Below are 9,040 nucleotides of genomic sequence, written 5' to 3'. Positions count from 1 at the left end.
TGGAACGTGTATTCATGACACTCAATGCAGACATTGGTTGCAACACTGTAAAACTTCTTTTAGACATGACTGTATGTCAGCCAAGTGACCGGGCTCTTTCAAGCTGATTGACACGATGCCCACTGTCCTGCCAGTGACTACACATCTCGTCAACGTTACATCATGAAGTAGATTTTACCTATAAATGTGTGAAAGCGCATTGTAAGGCACATATGGTAGCAGTGAACTTGGCTCCTCTACATGCATGTACAATGGATCGATGTAGGCTAACCATCACTTATCGGTATAATGCTGCTAACTTTTAAAAAAACCTTCTCACAAGTACCTTTTTCTGGGGTTTCATGAAAACAAAACAGGATACTGACCACCTCTTCAGAAGTCATCATCAGTGCACAAATGGCCTGAAACAACAAAATAATTTTATAAAAAAACATCAACAAACATTCCCCATAGGGCCGTCATTAAAATTGCGTGCTAAGTGGTTTTCAAGTCAATCTGGCTAATAAAGCATTTACCAGCGTCATTGTTTTATGTAATTGAAATTTTTCTGCGTCTTATGCCTTTGTTATATCTTGAAATAATAATTTTGGTGCGAAAAAATGTCCTATTGAGTTTTTGACACCTTAGTTATGATGCCTACAAAAATATTGAATAGCAGCTGTAACGTTATTATATATTTAGTAAATCTCTGATTTACACTGTTTAAAAATCTGCTAGTTGTCGATTGCCACAAATAAAAATCGAGAAAGTAACTTTAATTTTCTATTTGCCTGGTACCTATGCTCAACTGCAATTAAGAATAAAGCTTGACCTCTGCAACCAGACCTTACACAAAGAAAATTCAGGTACTATTCTTAATACTTTATTTTCAATCAGTGTGAGTTAAAGACGGTGTGTTCTTGAATCTTTAGTATTGTTTTATTTGTACATCAACAAGCTCGCGGTCGCAAGTCATGCATAATTGTCTTTCCTAACTCATTCACATCATAAAAGCACTGAAGGTAAAGCCACATTTGCAAAAATGAAAGATTAAGATGGTGAATGTGCCCGTGAACAGCACAAATCAATGTTCACGCAACCATTGTGATGAATGCTGTAAACCCTGCGATACATCAAATAGTCCTACAAGCACTTTTAGCCTTACATTTGGTCATAAATCAGACATGGCTTAGTAATACAACTTTAAAGGCCAGAAAGCTTCAATAGGACTGGCAGATTAAGGTGGCATAGATTCATAATAACGAAACTGTACAAAAAAGAGGATTAAAAACAAATGAACCGCAGAAACACAACACTGATTTACAGCTCAAATTTATGCAAAATTACAGAACCGATATAAATATTCACATGGCTCTACGCAAAATTGACCAGAAATACCGAAAAACAAAAACAAGTTGTACACATGGTAAAAGATTTGTTTACCGCGCAGTGTAATTCAAGGAAAGCTGATGCATGATTGTTTTTAGTACTGACTGTACCTTCTCAATTGGTTCCAATTTCTTTCAAAACATCACAGAACAATTCGGGAAGCTTGCGTTCGTGCACGTGACATAATAATCGTTTTTCCTTCTTCGTCGTGCTAGTCTGAAGCCAGAAAGCTTACTGAATCTCACGATTACATATAGTAGTTTTTCTCCTACTTGTTCTTCCGCCACTAGTATGAACTCTTTTCGACTTCACTGTTGCTATAATTGTTATGTATCTGCGGTCTGATTAGTTCTTCTTTGAGTTCACTCCAGCACAATGCAATAATGCCACTCAAACTCCTTGCAGCTTTATTGCAATGAACTGAGTTCGTTGCTGACAGTAAGCCAATGCAGCAAAAATTCCCGCAGTTGACTGAGTCAAACATATAGTAAGAAGACAGCTGGTGATGACATTTTCATATCGAAAACGTTATTTTGAGAAAGGCACAGCATTGTATTTTAGGATAGGCCATATATATTGAGGAACATGTAAGCCCTATGTACATCTAATAATAAAAAATTGTGAGCCGAGTATAAGAGGAGGCATGAAAAATAGCACGTGGATCGTCATTCTTTCATCACCTCCGAAGCCTCGCTTTTGCTGAAGCAAGTCAGGCTTTATCAAGTCATTGCATGTAGAAAGATAGTAAAGACACAGTACAAATATACCTTTGTAAAATACACAGTGTCATTAGAGCAACGTTTTGATGTTTTATTTCTAACAAATTCTAAATACTGCAATAATTAAAAGGTTTATCAATGTTTACATGCTTCTTTTACTGATATTCATGTCTTTAAGGCCTTTCATTAAGCCCGACTTGTCACTAACTTGTCAACGTGAATAAAACAGATGGCTCAGAAGTGAAAGGTGGTCGAAGGTGTCTATGCGGGCTATAGCTAATTTATTCGAGGAACACCGTGTGTATGCTGCCCTACTAGTGTTCTCTGTCTTCTTTAAATTGAACAAACTCCCAGCCACAATGAAGGTGTTGGGCTTATTAAACAGAAATTCAGTGAGTCGGTGCCTCTAGCCTGCAAGCAAGAGCAATTTATTCACGTATAGTTGAGTTGGGTGTGTATATGCCCCGTTTTCACGTCATGTCGAGGAACAGCAGGTCAACAAAACAATCCTGTTTTGTCTGGGAGGTCGAGATTTGCGGTTGGGAATGTTGAGTTGGAACCAGTGGCATCAGGTGTTCAAGATATCTTGCGGCAATCAATCTAACATAAAATCATGGTTGGTTTTTGAGGTGTTCATTGTGTCGCATTGTAGTCTGCGATCAAGTCTCGTCCACTTGAAGTCAGCACTTTTCAGGGAATCTTCAAGAGTTGTACTGAAGTCATTGTTAGGGATCTAGATCCAAGTATCTTTTATCGGTTCATAAGAGCTGGATTTCAGCAATGACTTTTTTCTTCAACAGTGCCTCTTGCAATTGTGTATACCTTTATTGTTCTAGTGCAAGAAATGCATTGAAGGTGTGTTTTTATGACTTCTCAGTGCTGTACATTAACTGCTGACATGACTGAAAGGCTTTTATTTTTGTTGTGGTGTTGTCTCAGTCAGGGCCACACAGCCTCTTGTTGCGTTACAATATTTTTCTTCGTAGGAATGCTCTAGGCATGCTTCTTCAGTACTTTGTGCTATCATGAAAGCAGGTAGTAGCAGTTGTTTAGTGTGGTGTTTTTATCTGGTGTTCTGCATACTTTTCGCTAGCTTTATTTGCGCACAAAGCAAAAAGTCAAAGTATGGTGGTAACGTTTGCTTCGAGATTTCTGTTCTTTTTATTGTATTTTAGCCATGGTAGGTGCAAGAATTGATCTTCACCGGTGGTGCACCCACGACAAGTGAGGTTCATCAGGAGGGGCAGAGAGGCGTGGAACTTGGCCATTGTGTTATGATTACGTTTCTTCTTGAAAAATAATTATAACACAACATAAGGGTCAGGGGGAATTGTGGGGAGACTGCAGCCTCACTGTGCCTACCTCTGGTACCACCCCCGATCTTAGCCTGCGTAATTTGACTGTTGATAATCTCTAGTGACAGCTCTTTATTGAACTTTATTTGAACTTTATGCACTCGTTTTTGTCAGTTACTTAGTCGTCTTATTAGTTGAAGGCTGTTCATGTAATGAAGATCAACCTGTGTCGGTTCTTTTTTCGTCATTAGCGGATGGCTTATTTTAAGCAACTTTTTTCAGTGTATCTTTACCTTACTTGGCTGGAAAACCAGCAACGTTACAACGTTCAACTCTTAGCAGGTTTTTGTGCATTGTGAAAGTAATCGCCACTCCTCTCTCTGGTATTAGGTTTTGGGTGATTGGCATGTCAGTACTTGTCCTCTAAGCTGGTGACTGTTTTGTAAGAAGGACTTTGTCGTGGCTGCGTCCTTGTAATGGATGCAGTGCTCACTCAGCCAACATTTTTGGCACAGCAGAAAAACTTGAAAAGTTTGGACTAATCACTACAGATGTGCGCTTTCTTTATTGTGGCTGATGTATTTTTGCAGTGGTGATTTGCTCAGTAGGTACTACTAGCTCGATAAGCGAGGCGTCATCTTTTAGTTAGCTGCACATCAGGTGTGAAGGGTACTAATAACACTTGCTAACATTATAGCCCCTTATGGTGTGAATATGATCCACTGTGAATAAATGTGTCAAATTAGGATAATGTCAAGGCACTCAACATTACAGTCTAAGGAAGAAAATGATGTGCTTTTTTATGTGAGCTTCAGCAAGCCTTTACAAATTCTCTGAAATAAAATACCTCATCATTTTGCTGTAATTTATATTTAGTTTTGACGTAAACAGAAAGTAATAGCAAGCTCCTGTTGTGTGAACAATTAGTTTTTCGTCTCAATAATTTTGAGAAAAAAAAAGCAACTCTTGACGTTGCTTCTAAGCAGAACTCTAACGACCCATCAAAGGTGGCAGGTCCTTCACCTAAGAATCAGAATCAAAATTACAAATGGTTTTATTTTTTCATTGAATCAATTACAAAAATTTGTGTATACAGAAGGAGGTCCCATAGTCAGAGACTGAAATGGGACCCCGTACAGTAGTGAATATAGAAAAAAAGTATTTGATGCACGAAACAGTGGTACAGAAAACAGGTAATGAAATACATCGCAGGTAAAAACGAAGAAGGAGTTCTACTTAAGAAAAACATTTGCAGAGAGCAGCAACAAAAACTGAAATGAGACATAAAAAATAGAGGTCATTCAACTCTCCTAAGTAGTTTTCAGATAAATACCATGGTGAAAGATAATAAAAATAAACTACGAGAAAAGAAAACTAAACAGTGACATCTGATATCAGCAGTGTGGGATGGTGATGTGATGCTTCGTTAACGTTAGGTTGTGAGAAAGCATGAAAGGGAGCGGGAGTAATAGAAGTCACTAAGTGCCGATTGATTCCGAGGCTTTTATTCCTGAAGGTATAGTATTGCAGAGATGAATTCCAATGAAGTGGGCTGTTTGTTTGCCATAGTTAGTATCAACTATAGGTAACATAAAATTGTGATTTTGTGCAAACCTTGTGAAATTTGTATTCTTTAGACTAGATGGTGGGTTTATACACAAAGGAAGCTGATTTTTTATTTGCTTGAAAACTGGTATGCCTAGATTATATTTGAAAGTGTTCTCGACTGTTGGGATGTTGTTGGCATGCAGGAGTGTTTTAGCATCACTGCGATAATGACTGTGGGTAAGAATTCTAATTTTGTGATTTTGCGTAGTTTGAAGGGAGACGAGATGACTGCTGTAGGTATTGCCCCAAGATGTGATACAGTAATTAATATGAGAATGAATTAAAGCGTAGTACAATGAAAGTAATGTGGGTTTGGAAAATATATCATGGGAGTTATTTAGAACACGTATGCCGCAAGCTATTTTGTTTCGCAGGTATGCAACATGCGAATGAAATTTCAAATGATGGTCCAGTCCATTTCCCAAAAACGTTGCCTCATCGTCTGCTTCAATTGCGAATATATTTAAAAATATTGGCGGGATATAACTATGTTCACGTTGGCGAGAGTGAAAAACAACGAATTTTGTGTTGGTGGGATTTATTTGTAATTTATTAAGGATACACCACTCAGCCAAGCCTGACAGGTCATGATTTAGTTTCTGTGTCAGAGATTGGAGGCATTTATCAGTGTTCACAATTGTAGTGTCGTCTGCATACAATAAGCATTCTGAGCTGGCAAGACAAGATGGCAAATCATTTATGTAAATAATGAAAAGAAGTGGGCCGAGAATAGAACCTTGGGGTAGTCCTATATTTGTTACTTTAGGTATAGAATTAGGACCCGACAGACTGACAACTTGGCTTCTATAAACAAGGTAGTTCTTTAATGATGATATTGCAGAACAAGTCACGCCTATTGCTTCAAGCTTCATAAAAAGAATGTGGCGGTTGATAGTGTCGAATGCTTTGATGAAATCTACAAAAACGGAACGTGCACAGTAGCCTCCATCAATTGCTTTCTTCAACTTTTCAGTAAAGATAATAAAATAAGGTCAGCGGAATACGCTTCGCGAAAACCGAATTGCGAAAGAAATCAAATCTGAAACTTATTGAGGTATTTAGTCAGACAAATTTGGAGGAATTTTTCGAATATGTTACTGAGAAAAGGTATTATGCAAATGGGTCAATATTTGGATATCAGTGTACGGTCCCCTTTCTTAAAAACGGGGATGACTCTGCCACTTTTCAATTCTACAGGAAAGATGCCAGTTTAGAAATCTAGGTTGATGATGGATGCCAAAATATCAGAAACAATATGAGCAATCATTTTTACGTGGGTTGGTTGAATACCATCAGGGCCAGCACTTGTTGTGTTCAGGTGACGAATGACATCGCGTACTTATTAAGATGTGGTAGGAAATGGGAATGATTGTGACATACGAGAAAGGGGAAGATGATAGCCAGCTTTGGGGATGACATCAGAGTTAAAAAAGTAGTTACTGAAAGCCTCCGCCATTTCTAACGAGGTATCATACGTAACGCTTTTATACTGAATATTAGTGATGCTAGAAAGCCTTTCATTCCTGTTCAAAAATGAGTTGACGACTTCGCTTTTTTCTCACCATTTGAAGCTGCATCTTCAATTTTTCGTACATAATAAATCTTTTTTTGCGTTTTTCAGACGCAATGTAAAGGCATTGCAGAATTTTTTGTAGCGCGCGAATAAGTTTAAAATAAAAGGCTTCCGTTTTGTTTTTCTCTAAAGGTTCTCTTTGGCTATGAGCTCCTTCAATAATTTTTTACTAACGCAAGGGTTTTGAGGACTGGCGTATGTTTTTTTTACATTTGCGAAATTCAGTATGACGTTCAATGCGTGGCAATAATATGGATGAAAACTCTGAAAATGCAATTCGTGAGTCATCCAAGGGTATTGCTGACAACCAATCAGTGTTCATGAAATCATCAATGAACAATTCTTCGTCTTAAACACGCCTCGTGTAAGATATGCTAATCGGTGAAGAGATACAGTTGAAGCGCAGAAAACTTGGGTAATTGTCAGTGATTTCGACATTAAGAACCCCTTCATCCGGCGCTTTTGATAAATTAGAAAGTGCATGACCAATCAAGGTACTTGCGCCATTCATGCAGCGTGTGGGAAGGGAGATTAAACATTCATAGCCAAGACTCTGATAAACGCTGGAGTAGTTCAAAGAACTAGAAGAAGATAGGTCAAGTATATCAATGTGTAAATCACCCATAATCACTACAATCGTATGACTAAGAGATAGTGTACATAATTTTTTGTCGAGAGCTTCACAGAAATTTATGACCGATGAGGATGGGGATCGATAAATGCATCCAAAAATGAAGCTCGTGCTGTCTAGCTTAAGAAAATTGTGGTTAAGTTGTACCCAAACATTTTCGCAGCCACATACATTTCACTCAAAGTCATGTCGTCGTATGTAGTGTATGTTCGATTTGTATAAACGGCGACATCTCCATGATTGCTGCTAGGCCTATGCGAGTATTGAAACTTGTATTAGGGGAGACCGAACAAATTTTTGTCATCATCGCTAAGCCAGGTTTCGAAGATACCGATAAGTGAAAACGAATTTTCAAAAGCAGAGAGAAGAAGCTGTATGTCATCGAAGTTTTTACGGATGCTTCTTGCGTTATTATGAATCGCAGAGTGGGACACAGGTGAAAGCAAGCAATTGAGATGATACGTTGAGAAATGGGTAGCCATAATTAGATGGACCTTAGTGCAACAGAGGAAGAAATTGAAATTCAATATGGTTCGCTAGCAGATTTTGGGCAGGTGGGCTTCGCAGGTGATGCGTAGCACCTTGCTCTCCGTTGTGCTTCTGGCTTTTATTTAACAGTTATCTGTCCACAACAATTTCCAGTTGTTCGCTGTTGTTCTTTAAATCCAGTGCCTGAGAAAATAGTGCCTTGTTTCGGGGGTGAGGTGATCGTTAATGTAGACAGGGTTGTTAGCTGCTCTGGGCAGTCCAATGTCACTTACGCATAGTTTGGCCTTCCGAGCCTTGCTGATGAATTCAGCCTTTTTCGTCCGAGAGCAGAAGGAAACAAGCAGGTTCTTTGCGCCAGCTTTCACTGTTGAAACATGGTAAACGATGTCGAGATCACTGGGTGCCAGTTAACAATTAATCTTATCACCTATAGTCTGCACGATCTTCGCGCAGTTTTCCGCTTCTGTCGCCGGAACACCCTTGATCTCGACGCTGTTAATCCGTAAATATTGTTTCGTTTGCGTCACTTTACGGGATAGTTCCGCATTATGTGCTTTTAGCGCCTTGTTTTCCACAATCGAAGAGACATTATCTTTCCGCAAGCTTTCCATGTCATTCATGTGGTCAGCGCTGGTTACCAACTCGCTCATTAGTTTTTTTTTCATTTCAGAGTAGTTCACACCAGATAGCTGTGCTTTGACGATATACTTGTTAAAGATAGCGTCAACAAAATTATCAGGGCATTCGTTGAGTATTGCTTCAAGCTCGATAACTTTTTGTTAGGATCAGCAACAGTAGGCATTGCGCAGAATTCAGCAAAGCAGTACAGATATGCGCAAAACGATAAGTCACAGAAAGGAATGGTCCTAACAATATGGCAGCAACGACAGTTTAACGACAGAGCAAACGGCGAAAAAACCTGTAAAATGTGCTAACCTGCGCAGTAAAGAATCGTGCGTAAGGCCAGAAACGATGTGTTTGTTGCACTGTCGTCACTGCTAATGACGCCTATCCGCGAGATCCGCTTTTTTTTAAATGGTGGTGCCTGCCGATGTGAAGCCGTCTAGCGGATCCCCAGAGCAACTGTCCCTGCTGTGCGAAGACAGAAGGATGACCGCAGCTAGCTCCACACGTGCCGTCAATGTCAGAGCAGCAGGCTTGCTTCCACGATAAAGCGGCTGGCATCCACGGATCCTTGTCGATGCTTTGAAACACGGATAACTGCGCAGTAAAGAATCGTGCGTAAGGCCAGGAACGATGTGTTTGTTGCACTGTCATCACTGCCAATGGCTATCACTGGATTGGCTATGGTCCTACGCAGCATATTTAGGTCAATTCAAGATATACTGATTAGAAA

This window comes from Rhipicephalus microplus, unplaced genomic scaffold (genome assembly GCF_043290135.1).
Source record: "Rhipicephalus microplus isolate Deutch F79 unplaced genomic scaffold, USDA_Rmic scaffold_13, whole genome shotgun sequence".
Taxonomy (NCBI): Eukaryota; Metazoa; Arthropoda; class Arachnida; order Ixodida; family Ixodidae; genus Rhipicephalus; species Rhipicephalus microplus.
The sequence above is the reverse complement of the archived record's forward strand: the minus strand, read 5'-3'. Positions refer to the sequence as shown.